Consider the following 10,630-nt stretch of genomic DNA (forward strand, 5'->3'; position numbering starts at 1 on the left):
TTCAATTCCTTGTGGTGACTTGATTACTATACCAATTCCAATTAGGCCATTGGCTTTTGATCCATCGAACCATATTTGCCATGGCTTGACACTAGCCACACTGAGTTCCATTATTTCTTGACTCTCTGTTTGAGATGGATGGTCTGCCAAAAAACTGGCTAAAACTTGTCCTTTCATTGCCCTTTGGGGCATATATTCTAAGTGAAATTCTGACAGGGCTAATACCCATTTGCCAATTCTTCCCCTCAACATAGGTCTAGATAACATGTATTTAACCAAATCTGTGGTTGCAATTACCAAGACAGTTGTAGGCAAAAGGTAATATCTTAATTTCATTACAGCAAAATACAATGCAAGGCAAAGCTTTTCTACAGCTGAATATTTACATTCGCAAGAATTTAAAAACCTACTAAGGTAATAAACAGCTTGTTCCTTGCCTTCCTCATTGTCTTGGGCCAAGAAAGCTCCCAATGAATCTTCTGCTGCGGCTATGTACAACTTCAAAGGCTTAACGCCATTTGGTGGCATCAGTACTGGAGGGTTGGCCAAGTAGGCTTTGATTCCATCGAAAGCACTTTAATGCTCCGTTGTCCACACAAATTCTTCTTCATCCTTCAGCCTTAATAAAGAAGAAAAAATTTTAGTTTTCCCTGCAGTGTTAGAAATGAATCTTCGAAAAAAATTAACCTGACCGAGGAACTTTTGTAATTCTTTCTTACTCGATAGAGGTCTGGCTTCAATGATGGCTTTGGCTTTATTCTGGTCTATCTGTATTCCTTTCTTGTGTACTACATAGCCCAAGAAGTTTCCAGATGATACGCCAAAAGCACACTTAAGAGGATTAAGCTTCAATTTGAACCTTCTCATTCTTTCAAAGGCTGCCTCTAGGTGAAACAAATGTTCCTCCATGGATTGGGATTTAACCACAATGTCGTCAATATAACATTCTAAATACCCACCAATAAGGTCATGAAAGATAGTGTTCATAGCCCTCTGATATGTGGCCCCAGCATTCTTCAGGCCAAACGACATTTTAACCCATTCGAAGGTCCCAATATTCCCAGGGCATCTAAATGCTGTCTTGTGAACATCTTCCTCCGCAATGCAGATTTGGTTATAGCCTGAGTGTCCACCAATCATTGATAACATGTGATGTCCTGCTGAGCTATCCACCAACAGATCTACTATAGGCATAGGTTATTCATCTTTTGGAGTTGCCAGATTTAAGTTCCTAAAATCAATGCATACTCTCATTTTGCCATTTTTCTTGACTACAGGTACAATATTAGATAGCCACTCAACATACCTGGCTGTTCTGATAAAGCCTGCCTTGAGTAGTCTAAGAATTTCTTCCTTGACTTTCTGGATCACTTCTGAACCCATTCTTCTTGGTTTTTGTTTGTATGGCTTGAAGTTAGGCTTCATGGGAAGCCTATGTTCCACTAATGACCTATCCAATCCTGGTAGGTCATTGTATGACCATGCAAAACAATCTTTATATCTTCTCAGAATAACCAATAACTGGTCCCTATCAAGAGAACTCAACCAAACACTTATATAAATGGGTTGTTGTACAGAATCTTCCCCTAAATTTATTTCTTCTAAGGGGTCTTGTATCTGAGTACTTACTGGAACTCCTTCTTTGATCTTCTCTGACTTCACAGAAATCTCCTTACTGTGTTCTGCTTCCAGGCTCTTTGATTCCTCCTCTTTATTCTCCTCCTCATAGACAAAATCTGTCCACAAGGTTTCTTCTTCCTGTATTTTTTGGACTTTTGTTTCTATGTCCAATGCACAGTATTTATCAAGGGTCAAAACTCTGGCTTGTTGCTGCTCCCACTTACAGCCAATCGTCATGACTTCTTTCTCCTGCTCTCGAACTTTCTGGACTATTGACTTTATATCCAATATTGAAAACTTGATTAAAGCCAAAGGCCTGGCTTCTGGTGCTTCATCTTGCTGCCTATAACCAGGCATCATTGTCATCTTTAACCATTAGCTCTTCACCAGCACTCTCCTGGACTAATTGCTTCAGGTGTGCTACTTCCTTATCAGCCGTTACTTCGGCTGAGCCATCGAATTCCATCAGTATACTGAGCGGTGCCACGCCATCAATATACAATTTGGCTTCTACGAAATCTGCACAGGCTATGAAAGGTTGAGGATCTGCATTAATTTCCTCCGTCTTCCCATTGCCTAGAGCTATTATCATTTTCTGATGCAAAGAGGAAGGCACACATTTATTAGTGTGGATCCAATCTCTACCAAGTAAAGCATTGTACTTCGCATTGCTATCGATGACGAAAAACGCCGTCATGCAGTCCTTGGTTCCCACACTCAGGTTGATGGGTAGAATTCCCTGGGCCATCTGCTTGTCTCCAGCGAAACCAGCGATGGTTGTACTGGTTGGGATCAACCTGGGAAGGCCTTAATGAACCCCATCGAAGAAGGCCTTAATGTACAAAGGCTTAACATGCTGCGTCATGGAATTCGAGGGATACTCGAATGGATACGAGAGGTTAATGCTTACCACTTCCTCGCTCTCATATTCAGCTTCCATTGGGGTGACCATTTCGAAATTATCTTGTACCATACTCGCTTGTGAATCTTCACTAGAGATCGGAATTGGATCAGCTTCCTGCCTCTCTTGATTCTCATCTCCAGCTTGGAATTCCTGTGGTAGTATGTGTACCATGTTCACTGATACTGGGGGAAACGAGCCAAACTGGATGGCTGGCTGTACCTGTTTCCCCTCTTGGTCACCTTGGTCAATTACCTCAGAAACATCCTGCATGATGCATTCTGGTATTTCATTGGTAACGGGTCCCTTCGAATGATTTTCCTCAGCTGGTTTTCCAATCAGAAATGTTTGCTCAGCCATGAAAGCTTCGAACATTTCTTCTTCCACCATTTCTTTCTTCTGACTTACGCCAATATCTTCTTCCGTTTCGCTACCACTCTCCATCAGAGCTTTCTCCAACCCTGCTAGACTTTCCTTCTCTCTGACCTTTAGTTCAGAATGAACCTTGGCCAACTGTTCTCTGCTGCGATCCACCTCGTTCTGTGAAACTGGCATTGAATTATGGTCTGACTTTCGATTCTTCTTTTCTCCAGTCTAGATCATTGAAGAACTCTCTCCACTTTCTTTCAGGTCTCTCTGGTATTGGGTGTACCTACGCTGAATTTTCCTCCTTTGTGATCTGGAAATAACGGGGACCATATCTGGTTCCCTCGTTCTTGGGTGTTTCAGCAATACCCAATTGTTGGGGGCCACCAAAGGAGGCTTAACCATCCTACTCTGATCTCCAAAATTCCTTTGGGTAGGCATTTCCCTAGGTTTGTTTTGCATCACAAACCAATCTGGGACTCCAGGTACCCACGAACTTACTGACCCAGACGTTGAACTGCATCTTTCTTCTTTTGAGGTCACCTTCGAGGCTGGCTGTGAAGACAACTGTTTGGCCCTGTCTCCAAGCTTTGAGCCTGATTCAGGTTCTCGATGATGGTGATCATTTTCTGTCCTTCGTGAAGCTGGCCCAAGGGGCCAATTCCTGTTTTTGATCCCAAAACCTGAACTCTTCTCCAGCCTTCTTTCAGAATGACTACTCTCCAACCTGTAATAGTTAGGTGATCTGGACTCATATAAGGGCCTCTTGCCTTTAGCATGCATTCTCTCAACTGCAAGTTCAACCACTAGTGGCTGTCGCCTAACATTAGCCGGATACGGCCTTTTATTATAAGCATTGGTTGGTTTGGGACGCCTCTGCACATCCCTGTAATACTGCTTCCCATCGACCGGAAGGCCTTTCAACCACTTATAACTCAGTCTGCACCTGGGACACATTCGTTGTATTACGGCCGCCTCTAGGGAGTCATCATCCAGTGCTTCTTCATCAGAGTCTTCCCTCTGATGTGAGAAATCTCGTCCCATAGCCGGTGGACTTCTAAGGTCTTTTTTGGTTGCTGTCTGGTTGGCCACATGCATCTGTACATTGACTTCCTCCAATTCTTTCAAAGACAGGTTCTGAAAGTCTGACATAATGACATTGGCTGCCACCTCTCCAATTTCTGGAAATGGATTGCTATCGATCCCCATGGCTTTTTCAGCTTTGGCTGGGAACTTCAAACTCCCTTTCCGAATTTGTTCTTGGATCCTGTCTCGAAAAACAACACAGTTTTTAGTCGAGTGAGACCAAGAATTATGCCATTTACAATATATTTTTCCTTTAAGTTCATCAAGAAATGGAATTTTAACACCTTTTGGTAACTTAAGGAAGTTGGCCGCAAGCAAATGATCAAAAATGTCATCTGCCTTAGTTAAATCGAAAGAATATTTCTTGTGGAGATCTTTCTTTTTAAACTGCTGGTCAATTGTCGTATCTTTATGAATTAACGCTTCACAGATCATAGGCCCTTTTCCCACAATCTCTGCTGCATCAATCTCATAATTAGGATCTTTGTAGTATGTCCTATATGATGCATTATTTCGATCCTGTTCCTCTTCTAGTAATGCTTCATATCTAGATACTTTATGAGTCAGTTCCACTAAATCTCTAAACTCTGTTGAATCAAACTTCTTTCGAAGCCTGAACTCTAGGCCATTTTGGGCCAATCTTACAAATTCAGTTTCTGGCAAGATTACCCTACATTTATTTCGAGCCTTCTTAAATCTGGAAATAAACTGAGTAGCCTTCTCTTCGGGCCTTTGACTCAATCTGGCCAAGTCTTCCATGGAAACTTCTGGCTCTGATTGGAAGAATTGGGCATGAAATGCCTCTTCCATTTGCTGCCAAGTCTGGATGGAGCCAGGTGGAAGGTTAATATACCATACAAATGCTCCTCCAGTTAGAGAATTTGGGAATAGTCTTAACTTTATATAGTCATGATTGGTAAATTCACCACATTTAGCGGCAAACCTAGCAATATGTTCTACTGTTGATTGGTTTCCGTTCCCATGAAAGAGGACAAAATCTGGTATCCTGAAACCTCTTGGATATTCATGTACCCTATCGACCCATTCTGGGTATGGTTTTCTATACACAGGGGTCTGGACCCCCCAAGCCATTGGTCCACACAACTCCCTAACTATCTTAGTGATCTGGTCCCTAGGGACCATATTTTGCGCCTGCTGAACCACCACTGGGGGAACAAACACAGGATTTAGTGGACAAACTTGGGCTTGTGGTCCTCTTGGTCCATAAGATGGTACATTTGGGACTGGCTGTCCCTGTGGTAGAGGGTGCTGTTGGGGGTGTAGATAACCTCTTTGAGCCTGTCCTGCGAAAGGACCCACGAAAGGTGCTGGAACAGGTATTGTATCCCTTCCACTTGTAGGAAAACCTTCCAACCCCCCGGGTATAAATTCGAATAAGGGATTATTGTACCCCCTGGTGCTAGGTATGGGTTCGAATGTGGGATTTGGAATCATTCTTATGCCATTCTCTTGTATCGGGCCAGATCCACCAATTTGCATGGCTTCACTGTTGAACATGGAGACATTTTGGCCTGCTACAAGCCTCGAAATGGGTTCGTACCAAGACTGAGGTGGTAATCTTTCATGAATCTGATTACTGGTTTGACCATTAGAATGTCCATTAGCTTGCATAGGCTGTTTGTCTCTAGCCAATCTTTGCTGAGGGACATTCACCTCCTCTATGTGTCTTACATTCGTTGGTTGGTGGTTATTCATTCGATCCAAAAAGGATACTGCCCACCTTTCCATTGTGTTTATTAATTGTTGTCCCATAGCATCTACCAAGCCGCCCCACGGATTGACTGGCTGAGTAGATGGGACACTGGATGGTCCAATTCCTTGGTCTCGTCTACTATTACGAACAAATGGTATTTGCTCTGAAGTATTGGTCTGTTCGACCATAGGTTCCGATAGGATAGGAGTCTCCACAGGATGTGTTATCACATTATCCTCTGGATTGGATGTCTCTACCTCTCCTTCCACGCCTTCTTCCAAACGTTCATTTTCTTCTTGTCTCCTACGTCTAGCCATTTTTTAAAGGGTCCCACTGGGCGTGCCAAAAATATATGTTGGCTTTTTGGCTTTCGAAGGTTACTTTTGTAATTATGAGCGTGCCGGTAAGGATCAATCAGTCCTTACAGAATTGTAATTGCCAAACAATTATTCAGACGATTATGTTATGGTTCTTTCGGCCTCAATAAAGAGGACTTTTACTGGTGGCTTACTAGTAATTTGACTTCAGAGAACTTGAGCATAAGAACAGTTAAATAAACTGAAGCATTTCATTAGTATGAAAAACTTACAATGATCTTAGTTCCGTAGAGAATTACAGCGACAATATACTCGAAAACTACTCCTACAAATGAAGTGCAGCGCAGGAACTTAAAGTACAGAAATATAAAGGACAAGAAATAACACTGGAATATGTAAAGTAATTCTTTAGATCTTTTTCTTCGTCCCCTTCTCTGAAGTCCTTCCTGCTATTTATACTTTCCGAAGATAACCATCGAATTGTACTTCAAACCGTCGAACTGCTCCTCCGTAGTCGCTGATCATGCTACCTTATAAGTAGCTCCACTACGCCTTCACTTGCAGTTAGGCTTCCCCCTTATATTCGAATTTGAATGTGAGCAACCGTTGAAGCCATGTTACTGTACGTCTCTTTGTTGATCCGCTACTACTCAGATCTTATAATAACCAATATTAATTGCCACGTGTATGATCAGGATCGAAAACCTACCTGGTCTCCCCTTATTACCCTTACTTTGCCACGCGTCGAATTGTCACTGGCTAACACAAAATGTGTAGCCAACAGATACGTTATATGGGATATGGGATGAATTGTATAATGAATGATTTTTCCCATACTGACTCTCTCCCATTAAAATAACGATCCAACCTTTTGCACTGTGACTTGTGTGGGTGATGCTCATATTGTGGTATCACTCCACTGCTGGAAGTTCGTTGTTCACATTTTTTGAAGCACGTGATTTACCCACAAGATTCTTCGCTTCAGGTTTTATCACCTAAGGTATGATTTGAAATTTTTACCCACTGCATTATACTTGTTTTACAATCTTGTTGTTCCTCAATGATATACTAATATTATTGCTGTCAAGAGGATCAAATTCATTTTCTAGATCAAATTAATTTTTCTGTGAAGAGGATCTACTACTATTCTTGGTGGATTTAGTAATACCATTTTTCAAGCTAAATGAAGATACTTTTCTTAGATGAAACCTAATTTACTTCCAGAAGTTTCTTTTAGAATCCAAAAAAATTTAATCCATTTACCCAAAGAAAACTTACACGTTTTGGTTTTTTAGTTGCATCTTCTTCATCTTTTGGGTTTTGGTTTTTTAATTCCATCATTTGGGTTTTCATTGTCTAATAGTTTTTGGATTTTCATTTTCTTGCTTTATTTGTTTTATATTTCCAAGTCATATATCATACATTTCTCATGCTTGGATTGGAATTTTCAACTTAGAAAATTGGATGGGGCTTTTTTTTTATTCAGAAAATTAAGCAAGTGAACTCCTCAATTATTGAGACATATTAACAAACACATGGTCTAGGTTGTAATGTAAAAAGTAGGTTTTGGGTTATAGGCTCTCTATTATAGGTTTACATTTTTGGTTTGATTTAATGTATATTTGTTCATAGTGATTATGTAAGATTAGATTTTGATAATTTGCAAGTCGTGATAAAATAGACAAGGACATCAGCACTCCATTGTAATTTAGATGTTTGTGTATGATTGTCAAACACATTGTTCAGTTATTCACTGAATTTTTTTTTTCCAGTTAGGAATGATGGATATAATTATGTCGGAGGTCCATGAAACAGAATCCAATAATATGGGCAACACAAGCAATGCTTGTTGATGATAATACTAAAGTTGTGAGCTTGAGGGAAATCTAATCTATTTTAAATGTTTATGTGTCTGGTGTTAATATAGATGCTGGGTCCAAGCTTGTTAGGAGAATTGCAAAAATGGCACCTAGGATTGGTGGCTTTAGAGGACTTTTCTCTCTTGGTATGTCTTTTTTCATTCTTTTCTTTTTCTATTCTTTTGTATTTTCAATTCTTAGACGTAGGATGTATGAAATTTGGGGTGTTGATTCAATTCAGCAATTCTACTCGTGGATTTGACAAGGAAAATGCGAAGAAATTGTAAAGAAAATCATTATTACTTTGGTTACCATGAAAACCATGAAGAAAAATAACCATCAGGGAAGTTTTTAATTCTGAATAACTCTCTTTTTCAATTTTTTTATTACTTCATAAAAAAATTTGTAATCTATTTTAGGCCTTTTCACAATTTATTTATTTATTTATTTTACCTTAGAAATTGCAAAGACAACGTTAGGTAAAAATTGTAATTAACAAATAGTTGTCAGTCATGAATTCAATTTGATATCTATACTCATATAGACATAAAATCGGGTGTTTATTATCTATATACTGAATTAGTCATATAAACATAAAATGGGATGAGTGTGTGTTGAATTTGATTGAAGGATCCAAACTAGAGTGAGAGATTAAACACTGACCAACACGAGCCAGAAGATAAATAAATTGTAATGGCTGCATAGTTATGCTGGTTTTTGCTCAATAATATAATTCTTTAACCATTTCTTTACTTTTATCTCCTAAAATGCCAATGTTAGCCTGATGATAAATCTACAACTTGGGTTATTGAACAACTCCAATGTATCCACTTTCATGAAAGCTGTCACATAGCTGTAAGAGAGGCTTTCTTTACCTTTCATTAACTAAGTTGAAAGCCTTGATTTGGTCTCTGCTTGTCAATTAGGGAAAAAGAAAATAAAAAGAAAATTTGATTCCTTTGTATATTCAAGTGGATCGATTAATTGTTGATTATTATTATTTTTTTATTAGAAACATTCTTTAATTGAAGATGAGATGGTATCTTTCCATGTATTTCACCAGAAAATCATTGAGAAACTGAAGGTTTGGTAAATGCTATCAATGTTATGATAGTAATCTATTCCGTATTGTCTTGACATAACTTTTTACTATTATATGCATGAATCAATTAAGCATGACACACAGTCAGTGTGATAAGTTTTGGAGTTACAAGTGGTTTGAAATCAATTCCTTTTCAATATTTGCTGCTACGCTTTTGCAAATTTTTTGTTTGTAGATGTCAAGGTATTTGCAAGGTAGTTGTGTATCATGCTTCATGTCATGCTCCATTTGTTTCTGAATTGTCTTTTACACTTTTTTTATGAGCTGGGACAACCAATGAAAGATTTCCCAATACAATAATTCCAAGATTACATTTTCTCATGATTTGCATGCTTTCCGTTCTCAACATGTATAACATAGCAGATCCTTTGGGTGTTTCATTATAGGTAGTTTTGCATTAAGTCTATTGATTGATCATTCAGATTACCCCTAATTGCGTATGTGTATAACTTGGTAATCATATGAACTAGGAAGTAACGCAATGTTGTTCATGCTTGCCTTTTTTGAGTGATTCCTCTTTCTTTAATTACTTTTTGTTTCAATCTCTTTTTCATCTTTTTTCCCCATTCAATTAAGAGTTGTTTGCCTGTTAATCTTTGTCCTCTTTGTGTGGATATGTTTGTGCGGATTACAAATTGCAGCAGAAAATGAATGGCCAAAGATATAGGCAGAAGGTGATGCAAAATTTTTAATCAAAACAATTCTACACAATACACAAAGAGATTATTTCAACATCGTGTGGAAACTCATAGGCAACATTCGAAGAATTCATTCGTAGATAAGGTAACTCTGTAGCAGATGTATTATGTAACCACATCAAAGGAAATTATGCGAACTTCAAATACGATGACAAGACTTTACCACACAAAATTAAAAATATTGTACATCAAGAAAGACAAGGATGTATCTACACATTGTATGTAATCACAATAACGTAGGGTACTTCTTCTTCTTCTTATCTTTTGTAAACAAATCCCCGTTGTACATATCTACTATAATGTATAATGTTATGAAAACAAGCTACTGTATGGAGTGATATAATAAACATATTTTTTTTTGGTTAAATTTATGTTATAAGATGTTTACATATAACAATGTTATAAGGAATACAATTTCTTATTATCAATAACAGTGTTATAACTATACAATTTCTTTCCAAAATACATATAAGGAAAGTTTGAACAAATATTTGAATGTAGATTTTTAAATTTTACATGCCAAGTTATTCAGAGAAATTACATAGATGAATTATTAGTAAATAAATATAGTGCTCTTTTCTATAGTTTTGTCGACTTGGTTATAAAAAAAAAAAAAAAAAATTATTGCAAATTTCAAGATATATTTATATCTAATATGACATATATGTTCATATTTCTATTAGTTTGAAAAGAAATGCAAAGAGAAAAATAAAAGATAGACAAATTAAGTATAAAATATAACTTAAGCTTAATTATGATGTGGTCAGGAGTTGTATAAAAATAATATATATATATATATATATATATATTTTTAATTCCACCACTTTCATTCTAAATAAAGTCATCAAACAAGGAAGGGGGTAGGTGCTGTCACAACAAAACGGTATCGTTTCTGATTATTTAAAAAAACAAAAAAGTATGAAATACGCGCATGCCTTTTTTACACTACACTTTTAGGCTTAGGTTA

Source organism: Camellia sinensis, chromosome 2, assembly GCF_055761805.1.
Source record: "Camellia sinensis isolate YWXY chromosome 2, ASM5576180v1, whole genome shotgun sequence".
Lineage (NCBI taxonomy): Eukaryota > Viridiplantae > Streptophyta > Magnoliopsida > Ericales > Theaceae > Camellia > Camellia sinensis.